This window comes from Drosophila virilis, chromosome 5 (assembly GCF_030788295.1).
Source record: "Drosophila virilis strain 15010-1051.87 chromosome 5, Dvir_AGI_RSII-ME, whole genome shotgun sequence".
Lineage (NCBI taxonomy): Eukaryota > Metazoa > Arthropoda > Insecta > Diptera > Drosophilidae > Drosophila > Drosophila virilis.
This window is the reverse complement of record NC_091547.1, coordinates 4,731,537-4,746,175: the sequence shown is the minus strand read 5'-3', so window position 1 is coordinate 4,746,175 and position 14,639 is coordinate 4,731,537. Positions and strand designations below refer to the sequence as shown.

Here is a 14,639-nt window from a genome sequence, read left to right as displayed (position 1 = left end):
AATTCAATAATAATTATGGAAATGCCTCGCAATAACAGGCCAAAATTAATTGTATTGGTCTCAAGTGTGACGCTCATATGAATATATACATATAAATATCCCCAGTCCAGGTCGAACTCATTAGGAACAACAGAATATTATTAAGTAAAACTATGTAGTTGATTGCTTGACAAACAGTTCATTGTCCTCAAGCTAGCTCAATATTTACCTGTGTTCCTCCTTGAAATTACCATTAAAAAAATACTCTCAAATTGAATACAATATTGAACTCATAAAATTATTATTATTATATAATTAATAGTATTTCACATTGCGCTATATAAAGTAGCTAGATCTTAAGATAGATTTGATGAAAATAATACAGAAATGTTGAATGTTGTAAAATGGGACTTATGTGAACTTGCGCTTTAACTGATTGTGAATTATAAATTCTGATGCTGAAATGTCTTTCTCTGCAAATAATAAACGCTGTTATTTGGAATAATGCAATGGAGAAAGAAACTTGCAACGGAATTGTGGATAGCTTGTACTTACATGTTAACACAAACACTTGCATATATTTAATTGTATATCAGCCATATGGATGTGTGTGGGCTTCTGACTGTGACAAGTAGCCCTATTTGTTGTGCTGCAAATTCAATTTGTCACTCGAAAGCCGTCGAAATGAAGCAATTTCCTGTTAGCTGCCAACAACAGTAACTAAAAGAAGAGCTGAGGCGATGCAGGACCAGAGAAAGAGAATGATGAACTGTTGGGAGCAACATTTTCCAAACTAATTAAATGAGACGAGCTCAACGAAGTTGGAACCGAACTAAGCAAATTGGGCAACTTGTCGCAGTAATTACATCAAAATATATAAAAAAGAAAAAAAAATTTGGGGGAAAAAAACAGGAAAAAAACAACTAAAAGCTGCACAAGCAAAAAAGCAGAAAATATATATGAAAACTGTCTGTTTGATTCATTTGGGGCCAGGGCAAAGTTATTTGGCAGGACCTGTCCCAGGAACTGACAGATGGCCAGAGCTTCCGACACAAAGCTCAATTTACTAGAAGAACGAATGTCAATTAAAATTTTTAATGAAATAACTTTCTTTGATTTTGAAAAAAGTCGCAGAGGGGTCAATGCAGACCCGGCTGTTCGGCTGTTCGGCTATTTGGCATTGCCAGCTGCAGAAATTCAATTAAAAAAGGTTGATTAGTTCGCAATTACATTCCCGAACGCCTCAAATATGCCTCATTACCAATAACAAAAAGCCGCCCAAGCAGCAAACAAGCACAGAAAATTTCCTTCAAAAAATGTTGTGACAGCCTCAGCAGGAAGGACACTTTGTGCTCTGGACTTTTAATTAAAGAAAACGAGCCTTGAGGTTCTGCAAGAAAATCATCAAATGGCAAGTCATAAGGAAAGCCTCAAAAAATAATTGAAAATATTCACGCTGTGCGAAAGAAAACCCTTTTCTCAATTTGTGACGTCATTTATGATGTTTACACGTGCAAATGTAAAATGAATTGACGAAGGGAGATTGGAGATTGTAAAGTGGAGTCCTGCAGGAGCCACGTGCCTCGTGTGGCCATTAAGTGGCGACCAAGTAAATTGCAGGCGATTAAACTCTGACTTAAGACAGGGCACATCGACTCCCTGGTGGAGTACTTTAGAGCGACTGCAACTGATAACAGATAAGCTTATAGGCAGGCAGAACCACAGGAGAACCACAAAGCCACCAGACGTGCACTTATCAGTGGAAGCAAAAAGCAGCAGCCCAGGGACACGCCCACATTTCTGTAATGAATCCAGCTCATAGCCGAAAAACCCACAAAAACCAGTCAAGGCAGAGGTGGGGAAAGGTTAAGCGAGCCACCACCCCGTGCAACAAATGTGTATAAAAAGCTGCAAAGAGGGATAACAATAAGCAACACGAGCTGCAACAACAACAATTGACAGACGCTTAAATAGTTGCAGGAACTGAAAAAAGCTGCAGCAAAGTGGCAAAGTTCACACCAACCCCAGCAGAGAGGGTGCCGGGTAGTAGAAGGGGAGGGAGAGAGTAAAACCCAAAGCACACTGCAAAGCGGGATAAGGATAAGGAAAAGGATAATAATGCGAATGCGAATGCGAGAACAAAAACAAATAGTATGTGAGACTTGATCTGTGGCTGCGACTGAATGTAGTTTGTGTGTGTGTGTATGTGTGTGTAGGTGAGTTAGTGGCGTGTGTGTGAATGTCTGTGTGGTGTGTGTGCACAGAAGGGGTGTGTGTGCATGTGGCAGGCGCACGCGAGGCAGAGGACAACAACAAACAAAAACAGAGAACAGAAAATAGAATCAAATCGCAATAAAACGAAACGGAATCCTCTTAATGCGCCATGTAAACAAAATGGGCACGTGACCCGCAGGAGAGCGCCTCCCCTCGACTTCCCCTTGAAACTCCTTTTCCTTTTCCAGCCAAAACTTGTGTCCTGCTGGCGCCGGACAAATTGCCTCGTGAAGTAATCCTGCCAGGCAGCAGATGCAGCTGCAGAGGCGTCTCACAGTCTCCAAGAGGGGAAGGGGGGAATAATTCACAGTTGACCGAACACTGTGAATGCACTTTCCAGTCGCTCATCCCATTTATCCTGGCGCACAGTTATCAGAGTCCTTGAATGGCTGTCAAGTTGCGGCCGCTTTACAAATCGTTGCAAATTCTCAGATCAAATATTTTAGAAGGAAGCAGAAGATGAAGGGAAAAGGAAGAAGAAGACGAGTGCAACAATATAAAAGATGTATCTGATGTGTCCGCCGAGAGTCCGTTGCAATCCTTTGCCGCAGTCCGCAACAAAAGCAACACAAGCTCGGACACTTGCTTCAGTCCTACCGCACTGCCTGTTGCTGCCACATTTTGGGGCATTTCCTTTATTGCTTCAACGCTTTGCAATCGTATTGTCAGCTGTTGAGAGAGGAAGAGGGGAGAGGCAGGTGATGGGCTGCTGCCACTTACAGTTAAATGCCTTTAAATTTGAGATCTCAAGTTTCTGGTTCAGGCTTTTTTCCTTGGCCTGTTGCCAACTGCCCACTGGCAGCTGCCAGGTTTCTATTGCCTCACGTATTCCGTATTCCTGACTCGTTGGTTAATTACCTCGATAAATGGGTAATTGCGGCACTCACATGTCATATGGGGCCAATAACCCTCAGACTTGAACCCAACCTAGATGCCAACTTCACTTCACTTCTTTTTATTTTATGCGTCACAATTTGCTTCAAGTGACTCCCTTCCTTGTGGCAGATCCTGGAATGGAATCTGCGGAACTATCGAGATTTTTACGAGTCAACTTATGAAGTCCGAAAGATAATAATGGGCCAACACTTTACTCTTGGCACTAATTCAAAATCCGCCAACAAGTTTAAGAAGCGCCTCCGGCCAAGGCCAAGTTTTCGTGTAGTTGGCTCGTTGGCTCGTTGGCAGCCATAAACAGAACTACACTGAGAGAAATTTAAGGGGAAATCAGGCGAATCACTTGCTACGATATTGTCTTTATTATTATTCCGAGGGAAACTATAAGCAAAACTATAACCAAAAGTCAGGCGAGTAAATTGTTTGATGCTTTGGGCCACAAACTCAGTCGCATCCGCCCTGACTTAGTGGGGAGCTTAGAAGGGGGTTGGGGATGGGAAGCTGGTCGGAAGCGACGGAAAACTTTGCTTGCCAGCAGCAGTCGCAGTAGCCATCAACTGTCGAAGTCCACTTGGATGTCAGCAGTCGGCAATGGGCCAAAAGGATAAGCAGCGTCGCAATATGAAAGATCCGCCCGTCCACAGAATCAAGGGATAAAGGGACAGGGATATGGGAAGTGGACTAAGGAGTAAGAAGATTTTCTTCGCTCAACATTTTTATTGCTTCTTGCTGTCTGGAAAGAGGCTGTTGCAAGTAGCGCCAAATTTGTATGATTGGAAAAACTACAGAGCCAGGCAAGAGTCTAGGCAGGATGGGATACGGATGTGAGGATGGGCATGTAACTGTGGGGAGCACGCCGGGTAAATGAAGTGTGACGCTTTGTTTTCCTTTGATTTAGTTTTATGGGTCTACATCGGATGTAATTGAATTATGCAACTTGGCGCCGACGCCCGACGGCGGCAACATACAACAGACGACATTATTAGTATCGGATCGTAAAAGCGAGTCGAGTCTATCCAAAGAAGGGGATGATGACATCCATATCCATGATGACGATGCGAATGATGATAGAGAGCATGCGATATTGCATAAAACAGGCAGGATATGGATGCGAGCTGGGACAGGAACATGGCAACGCTTTTTAGCGTTGATATTTGAATTTTAGATGCCTCGCTTCGTTCGTGAACAACACGCAGGGAAATGAATTGGAAAATATGTCTGCGGTTACCCGCCAGTCAGAACGGGCTGAGCAATAGAGCCGTCGACATCCTGTTATATTCTGCAATATCCTGCAAACCCAATGAACGCAAATTTCCATAACTCAATAAAGCGCCGCATTAACTGATAAGCAGTTGGCGGAGCTCCCACTGTAGCCACTGGACTAGCTGGGTGATGAGTGATAGGAACATAACTCAGCACGATATGGAGTCGATGGAATCAGCAAATGCCAATGATATGGCAATTGGAGCTGCTCATGCTCAGCCAGGGACAGAGAACAAAGCGATGCGCAGCCTAATTGACTTGAATTGATGCTCTGTTGCCCTCCGAAGTTGACTCTGATCCAAAGATGAAACGGAACTGAAACAGAACCCGTTTCAGGGGCCAAGCAACACGCGTTTGCTTTCAGGTCGAATGCCCCCTGGGAGAATAGGAAAGCTTGACTCAATGGAAACGGGTTCTGTTTCAATTTAATGCATCAGAGTCTGAGACCTGCCCATAATTAATATGCGAGTTGCCATAGAGCAATCTGTCATTTCACAAAAGAAGTGCAACCGAAAGTCACCCTCCGACAGCACATGTGACGTATGACAGGAGGACAGATTCAGATGCAGATTCAGACAGCCCGCTTCAGCGGCTTCCAATTACAGTTTCATGTCCTGTCAGAGCCTTTCCAGATCCACTTCAATCGACGAGAGTTTAAAATCGAAACCATGGAACCAATTGAAATCAAAGACATCAAACTGGACGCCTCCTTTGGCTATCCCACCTCCACTCCGACTGCAATTGGAGTCCCGATGCGCAATGTTGGGTTGGGAGATTGCTCTGGCATTTGTGCTGTGCCTGTTTGATTGTTGTGTTTGTGTCCTGTTGGACAAGGACTAAGCTCTGTAAATGACGTCTGCAGCAGGGGTAGCAGCTCACGCCATGACACGGGGCTTACAGGGCTCGACGGATGTCGTAATTCCAATCAACACGATTGAACTCGAGGATTGCCCAACTCACACAACAAGTTAAGGAACACGCTCTAGGTCATGGATTGGTGCAGTCACCAAGTGAGGAACAATGCAGTTTAGTGGAGCTCCACTCGAAGGGTTTCTAGCTTAAACTTCTTTACCAAAGTTGACCGAAAATGCTCACGTCCGGGGCACGTGACCAAAATGTTTTCCCATAAATTTGGAAAATATGAAAATGAAGAGACTTCGCTTTTTGAAAATATAAGAAACTCGTTTTTCCCCAAGTTTAAAAAGTCTTTCACCGACTTCATATGCTTTGCAGAGAATAAAGTTTGCACGAAACCTTTGAAAAATTCATCAATGAGTCGTAAGTCGCAGCTGAAAGGCCTCGCCACGCCATCTGTGGCAACCCTTCCACCCACAAGACATTAACCCCAATTGGCTAAATGGCTCATTAGGTCAGTGGGGGAGTCCTCTGTCTGTCTCTCTGTCTGTCTCTTTGTCTGTCCGTGGCTCATCCGTGAGGTAAGCAGCAGAAGTCACTCGGCGGCCATTCAGAGAAGTTTTCCGCATTCAACCAGTCGGTCGTTGGGGCTTTTCCATTTCTATTCCCATTCATTCTCTGGGAATGAGAACGGAAACAAAACGCAACCGAGTTGCACTGCTGCGTGGTCAGTTATAATTAGGGGCGCTTTTAGGGTTTTATGGGCTAAGCGATTATCGCCAAGAGCCAAGCGAGGAGCTAAGCGGAAAGTGAACGCGACTCGTAAACACTTTCGCGTTGACCCACTCGAAGGGATTCCATTGTACCAGCGGAGCTTTTCCTTGCCCGTCCTCCACTCTGAATTCAATATTGTTAATTGGCGACATGGTTCCGCATGTTTCGAGAAACCCAAGCGACTCATAAGCTCATCGACTACAGCTGTAGCCCAATTCGAAGCAGCTCCAAGTTATGCTGGCATTGCTCGTCTAGTAGGGGGATTGGGGTTGGAATAAATATGGGTGCGGTCGTGGATATCCATAAGTCAATGAAAATATGTATCTGCGTCTGGGACCGGTTCACGGTTTGGGTCTGGGTCTGTTGTAGAGTTGATTAATTGGCCATAAACCAAACGATTATCATACTAATTTTGAGAACAGGAGGCTTAGACTATGCGAAGTTCTCAAATGTTGATTTTCTAAGGGATGGATTCGAGTCAATTGAAGACATAAAGTGCCGTATGTGGATCTGGACCTGGAAAGGACATAAATGCCTTTTGGAGTTGTTCGGTTTCCATTTGCCTAGGCAACGTTTACCGTTATGATTGTGGGGTGCAACTTCCGCATACTCCCCTTCTCATTTCGAAGTTTCACGAGAGTTTCACGGAGCTGCCCCATAATCAAGGGGATGTGCACGCGGTCACACTGTAGACTGTGCTGCCCAGGGGAAGGGGGTAGACGCAGGGCAGTAATTGCTTAATTTGATTACGTGCCGCCGTAAAAAGCAGAACAGGAAATTTGCACACACACACACTCTGAAACACACACACTCTCCAACACCCTGTACTCGGTAATGAAGTTGATTCGCTGAATGGATGAATGGATGGATGGATAGATGGCTAGGCAGCTAGCAGGCACTCGCACACGGGTGGTTCGCGCAGTTCTCCCCAATTCTCAGCCCCCCCACTGTCCCCAGTCGCCATCCCTTGCCTTTAAACTGTTTTCCAGATCCCAAACAACTTAATTTATGTTTTGGGCTGAAGCTGAAACCCTATGCCCGAATGTCGCCAACGCATTTGCCGTAAACAACAGTGCGGACAACAACAACAACAAGAACAACTTAAACAGGGAGAACTTAGTACACAAGTGCAAATTCAGAACCAACAATGGAGCGTGGAGCGTCAAAGGCACGAAATGGAAAACCATTTGGTTCGGTTCGTGCGATAATTAGAAGCGACCTCTGCACGCTCAATTAGAAGCTTGTAAGCATTATACCAGAAGGGAATGGGAAGCGGGGCAGAGAATTGGGACAAACACGTCCCTTGTATATGTATAAACACTCTCTAAACTCAGCTGCAACAACAGAAGCAAGCAACATGGTGGTCGCAGTGTTGAAGGAAAACACGCGACCAACTGCAGCTGGACAAGGAGTGGGTCGAGTCGAGTGGAGTGAGGGCAAGGATTAGGCAGTAACATGACGCGAAAGAGGCAAAGCAATGGGTCAAAGGGAACAGTGGGACGAATGGCGACTGGTTGAATGTCTTAATTAACTGTTAGCTGCACTCAGCGAAAGCAGCAGGAGGGATCGGGGTGCAGTTCCAAGAGAGAGTAGAGTTTCTGCTCCTGCCTGTAGCCTGTTGTTGCCACTAAATAATGGCGAGGACACCGACGCGGACGCCGTGCTGCAACTTATTTATGATTTGCAATTATTTTAGAGAGAGGTTCGCTTCGCTATTGGATGGAACTGTGACGAGGGGGAGGTACGAGTTAGGCTCGCTTATCTGATTTAGAGGTACACGCAGTGTGCATAAACCTGAACACGTCCCCATCATCATCAACACACGCACACATACACATATACACACATGTGAGTTGGTTGTGGCTGTTGTTTCATTTCTTTTTTTGGCCGCGGCGCCAGACGAAAGTGTTCGCTAGACAAATGCCATGGTAAGCGAGTGGGAAAGGAGGTAGTAGGGAGTCAAGGGGCTGCTAATGGGGAGAGAGAGAGAAAGGGAGACACTGTGAGAGACTGGGCTGACATGTCACTTGGCCATAAAAAAAGTTTATGTCTGACATGAGCCAAAAACAATTTGCATATTTTTCCACTGGATAACAACTTAATTTAGGATACATTCGAGCAACTGTGACGGCGACTGCGACTGAGACTATTGCGTAACCTGGTTAGAAGGGGTTGAAGGCAGGTCATATCTGTAGATGTACCAGACAAGGTTTGGCAAGAAAATTTCATTAAGTTGAGAGTTGACCAATTATTTGCGAAGTGGTCTTCGGCGCGTAAGCCCTGACACGGAGGCGAAGTGGATTTGCGTAAGCAGAAGCTGCTGCAGTTGGTTGGAAGCTTTCACCTGGAATCCAATTTATTTGCTGTCGTCGGTTTGACTTTTGACTGACGCCATATTTTCCGCAACATTTGCAATAGCCGTGAGCTCATCCGCTTCCGTGCAGCGCGCGGCCACTTAGGGAAGCTGCTGCTGCAGACTCCTGTCAGAGATGCATGCGGCATGCACACTGTGGCCGGGCGGGCATTGATGGTGTGCAGCCATTTCTCAAAGTGTCATGACTTCCTGAGCTCAGACGCAGCTCCAGTGAGAGACAGATTAGCATAATCTGCATCTGATACTTAGACTACAAGACTTCGCTCCGCTGACAATTAGTGGTAAAAAATTAAAGCAGAAGTTGGCAATTGAAATATGAGCAGAATAAATGGCTCAACTTGAAGCTAACTTCAACCTTGCCGCTTGAATTTATAATGTATTTTTTATTCCATTTCCCACCCCTCTTTAAGCCAATTGGTTCAGCCTTTGATGTGCGTTGTATAAGGAAAACTGTAAATGATATGATTAGAGGCAATTTCCAGTGCATTTACAGTTATGAAAGGCAGTCTCTAATCTAATAGAGAGTGCACAAAGCCAACGCAGAAGCCCCCAAAATTAAATCGCTTTCATTCACTTTGTGTGTGTGTGAAAGTGGATTTCGCTTTCTCAACCACTTTGTGTGGCCATAAAAAGTGGCAGCAGAAGCAGAGAGCAAAATCCATTTACTCTCTGGCCAAGAGTTTAGGGGCAGCACCTGAAATGTTCGTCCCGTTAGGCAACTTTAAATGCATTTGGCGTAGTTTTCAACTTTGGCGTTATGGGCAAACGCTTCGTCGAGTGGCAAATGTTGGCTACGTTTTGGCCTGGTCCCTTTGGCTAAAAGTCGACGTGAGCTGCTGATTTTCTTTTTTCTCCCGTCTTTTTATTTTTATTGCATGTGCATGCACTTAGCCAACACTGCCAGCGCTGCACAACACTACGCCACGCTAATAAACTTGAAACTTTCGAAAGGGCCCAAAATCGAGTCAGAACTTTTTCATTGCCTGTCGCCGCTCGCAGCTCCTACCCCAAATCCTGGCTTTGCCCCTGACTTTTTGGGCGTGTGTTTGTTTTTTTCATAGTTGGGCGCCAAAATGGCGCACATTGGGCGCCAAAATGAATTTCATTTCACAGACGCAACGCGTGCAATTTTATTCACTGTCGAACCAAATTTGCCGCGCAGTTCCACGACTTGCAAAACTTTGCCCTGGCTCCAGAGAAGAAAAAAGGAAAGAGACGACATTGAAATTAATTTGCCAGTTTCTTTTTCTTTATTTTCTGGTGCTGCCTTTTAGGCTAATTTGCCAGAGTCCATTTCTGTTGCCAGCTGCTCATCCATTTCCATTTTCATATCCATATATCCACTCGCCGAGCACACATAGAGAGCATTTTTAATCCCATGCCAGTTGCTGGTCTCTCTGTGAAATAAGCGGTTGCTGAGAAGTCACTTACGAGTAAATGCTCAATGATAGAGCTCTCTGATAGAGTCCACTCGAATTCACGTTTCACGACAGAACAGTTTGAAGCCGTTAACAAGCTCTGCCTGCTGTTGATTGCGATTGGAAATGCGTTTGCTGCCAGTTGCCTCTTAATGTTGCCCCGGCAACACGCGCTGACAGCCAGCTCGTAAGGGAGTGGGCTGTGGCAAGCTATGGCACGGGGGATGCGGGGGCAAACACTTTGGCAATTTGCAATTGGCATATCGAGAGCACAGAGCTGAGAGTTGAGAGTCAAGATGCATTCATGCATGCAGACAATCCACGGCTCGACGCACTTCTATTGCAAGTGAATGGCACCGGACCCAGTTGGCATGGGTACCGTCAGGTGGTTTCGGGGTCTGCCGCCCGAGTGTGGGGCCCGAAATGTGGCGATAAATCACGCAACGTTGATTCCGTTCGCAAATTTATAATGTAATATTTACGGTTCAGCATAATTCAACATTATTCACAGCATTTGCCGCTATGCACTGTAGCAAAAAATGGATTAAATGTGAACCAATTAATATTCTAATTATAAGCTGGAATATCTGGATTGCATTATGTATTTGTACTAATTTTATTATAGGCACAGAGCCGAAAGTATCTTAAGATTAAGATTCAATGGTTTTCTGTCAATAAATTGACTTATTAAAAGCACTTCTCATAAAAAATTCGAACGCTTGTTAACTTTAATACTGCTAGGACCCTCTGTAATACACACTCCACTCCACATTCTTTTCAACTTTACGAATTTGTTGTGGCACTCAGATAAGGGACGAAAAGGCATTTGGCACTTAATAAAAGTTTTTTGGTCACGTTAGTTTCCAGTAAGTGGCTTTAACAGAGTTCAACAAAGGCAATGAAATTAATTTCATGGCTCAAAAAACACAAATCGTAAACAATTAGAAAACGGTTGCAAACATACCATACAATACAAAAGAAGTGAAAGAATTTCGGATAAACCAACACAACAAAAAGACATGTGAGAATTGAGTGCGAGAAAAAGCCAAAATAAATCTTCAAGTTTGCCTTGGCCGGGGCAATAAATGTCCACTTGCCCATTGTCGTGGACGACAGCAGGATCCATTCGAATCGAACACTGACCGCAACACTCACAAACACGCAACTTTGATATGAGCAAATGTTCGACTAGAGAATGCCCTATATGCAACTTGTTATTCATATTGAACTTGATATTGGAGCAGGGCATCGATCAGTGCCTTCTGATCTCTGGGAGGGTATAGTTACAAGAGGTTTGCTTATATGATATTTACATAGATGGAAATAATTCGCCTTGTAGATAGGTCGCTGCGATGAAGCTAGTTGTAGATACCCCTTTGGGAGCACTCTTGCGGGTTACAGGGTGCACAAGTGTGGCCCATGAAATCAGAAACAATTGTCAAAGTTAGCAACTCGTTTGATTGGGCCAATTGTGCACAGTTTGTTCACACTTTGAGCCGGACATGCAATTAAAGTTTGCGGTCATCTCTCCTTCGGGCCAAAAGTCTGCCCTAGCACTTGAGTTGATGGCACACAGGGTTCTCGCATGAGGAACGCTTCTTAAAACTGCAACATTGGTGCTCTTAATTGTTGGCAAAGTCTCGGCTGGCCTCGACTTAGACTTGAAAAAGATCTTCCAGCAATGTGTGCTCATGTGGACACGCAACTGCCAACTGGCAACTTGCAACTTGAAACTGGCGACATGACTAAGTAAAACGTCTGCCAGGCAGGGCAAGTCATAGCAAGCACTTGGCAAGGATTCAGTCTAGAGTCGAAGTGCGCCGCCATTGGCAATGTAAATACATGTGCGAAAGCGACCACCTGAGAAATCAGCACGCCACGAGGGCGTCTGCCGTGAGGGTCGCGGAGCTTGGGGGGGATGGGAACCTGGGGGCTGGTTGTGTTTTGGCTTGTTACCAAATCGCTTTAGCACCGCCGCAAGGTAACAATAAAAACTGTTGCCGTCGCATCGATTGTATCCTGTTGTTATATATTGATCTAAAATTGAATATGGAATTGCGTGTGGCAGCTGCTGCTGCCGTGTTGCACGTGGGTAAGGCCACAGCTGCCACTTGCCGCCTGCCACAAGCCGCGGCTTAAGCCCTGCGCATGCAGATCCTGTCTAGTCTCTGCTCTTCTCAATATATATATATATTTGTATATATTCATAAATATATTTATAGAAAAGTCCTTTGCCAATGCCGCAAGATTTAAACATCAAAGGCAACCACCCACGATTCGCCCACAGCCGGGGCTTTTAATGTCTTCATATGCGCGTTGTCCTTGCGGCCGTGCCACAGATTTTTATGACATTGCCGCACATTTAATTTAACAGCTTATCAAAACAGTTGACACTTGCACAGCGCCAACTTTTGTCCCTGTTACACCTACAGCAGCTTCTGCTGCTGCTGCTGCTTCTCCTGCTTCGCCCCATTCCAACCTTGTTTCAGCTTCAGTTTCAGTTTCAGTTTCGGCTTTGGGCAACCACATTGACAGCGACAGTGACAGGCACAGGTTTCGGGTTCAGGACAAGCGGTGGCTCCCTTGACGCCATTTACATTTTGGTTAACTGTAAATTGGCTTTGTTTTCGATGTGCTGGTGTGTATGTGTGTGTGCGTGTGTGCCGTAAAGTTTTTGAAGCTCATTGAGCGCGTTAATTGATTTTCGCGCCAAACAAAGGCAAAGTTTGAAGCGCCGAGTTGGCAGAGGGACAGAGGGTGCAGCACATGCGGACGAAACAAAAGCGAGACAGCTATGCAGGACCAAAAGGACGCAAACGACCGCAGGACCAAAAAGGCCAATTGTTGGCGGGCGGCGGTGTCGGCGGCGACACAATAAAAGCAGCAAATGTGAAGGAAGCACTAAAAAAATATGCCAACAAGGGGAGGATCGGGCGACTATAGCTAGTGTTTATGTGTGTATTTGTGTGTGTATGTGTGTGTGTGTGTGTGCATTGTGTGTACGCGCGGCAACTGAAGCAATTTACGAAATGACATTATTTGAACGCAAAACATAAAGAAAAGCGAACGAGCGAGAGGGAGGAGCGGCTGCACAGTGGGAAAATGGGAAAAAATGACGACAACAACTAAAATAGACAGCAATACCAGAGTTGCCCCCACGCTCGGTTGCCACTGTTGCCATTGTTGTTGTTTTTTTTTTACGTTTTTCAAGCTGCAACAACAAGAACAACAAATTGAAGCGTCCTTTGCTGCAAGTTTACATTTATTTACAAAAGAGGGCGCAACTACTTTTTTGCCACTTCATTTTTTCTTTCTGCCCTCCCCCCACCACTCTCGACCGCTTCTATACATATTTTTTTTGCATTTGTTTGGCTTCGCTGTCCCTTGAAAAACATTTTATAGCCTCTTGTGAGCAGGGTGCGGGGGCTACATGGGGGCAAAAGGGCGTGGAGGCGGGCAGGTCAATTGCAGGCGCTTCTCAGAATTTTTTTCGATGTTGCATATGTGTGGGTGGCAATGGCTTCCGGTGGATTGCAGGGCGAGGAGAATGAGTAGAGGGGGGTATAGGGGGGTGTGTGGCATGCATGAAATGATAATAAAAACGAAATAAATTTTATGCAGCAGCGGGTGGAGGGCAAAGAGGGCGGGGCCTAGAGTGACTAACCAAGTACATGCACATTTAAGAGGGATAAAACGCATAAAATAAATGAAGTGCACACACACACACACACACACACAGCAGCAGCAGTAAAAACTGTGTGTGTATGCTGTAACTGACGAATATTTCGAGAAATGCCTCATAAAATAAATGACTCAGCTGTTAATGTGCGCAAAGCGCATATCCTTTCGCCTTTAAAGGAATTTTAGCTCTGTTTATTGATTCGTTTTAAATTTGATAAGCAACCCCCCCAAAAGAACAATTGACTCTACTCCCGCCTCCCTAAAGTGAACAACATGAATGTTCGACCATGTGGCGTATAGTCCAGCTGCTGCTGCTCCTGCCCCCATCTCCCCCTCACTCCTCTAGCATGTGTGTGCCTGGATTTAACAACAATTTTCTGACTGCACAAAGCCTTTTAATTAAAAATGTGAAATCATCTGCATTCGGCGGCAATGTCTGCTCAAATTTACCTTTGTAGAGCCAATATTTACCTGTTCTGATTTTAAAATTTCTAGTCAGTGTGTGCCCCCGCTCCGCTCCGCTCTGCTCTGCTGCTCTATGTTATCCATTGGCCATAGCTCCTGACCCTGTCAGCATATTTTATTTGCCCATGTCAAGAGTCTGCAGAGTGCCAAAACAAATATCAATATATACATACACATATATATATACATATATTTTATATATACACGTGAATTTATTCTGAATTTAAACTAACCCAAATGCAGTTACGAGTGCAACCATCAATCATTCAGTTCACAAAATTTGTTCAAATTACACAACACTGGCAAGTACCGTTAACATTTGCATTTACTTAGCATCTGGCTGGAAGTTTGATTGATGAATATATTATGTTGGGTTATATGTTATGCTACAATATTAGCTGAAAGGTGGATAAAATAATTCATCAAAAGTATACCATTGGTAACATGCGAACCAATTACATTATAATAACAATGGAAATTTATATTGTGCAACGCTTTAAATATTATCCAAAGATCCGAGACATCAGCATGATTTACACGTGTGCATATATAAAGTTTCAAAGCTTTATTTGAGATGACAGTACTGTACATGTTAACTTCATGTTAACTGGAATGAACATGCCATAGAGAATAGCAATATGCAAAGACAACATTTTAATTGA

At 44.6% G+C, this 14,639-nt stretch overlaps 1 protein-coding gene across 2 annotated transcripts in view; it reads left to right on the top strand.

Moving 5' to 3' along the window:
• The window catches only part of LOC6626262 (tyrosine-protein kinase RYK), a 75,237-nt gene that overhangs the window by 19,733 nt on the left and 40,865 nt on the right, over nucleotides 1-14,639 (top strand). The gene's annotated exons all lie outside the window — the stretch shown is intronic.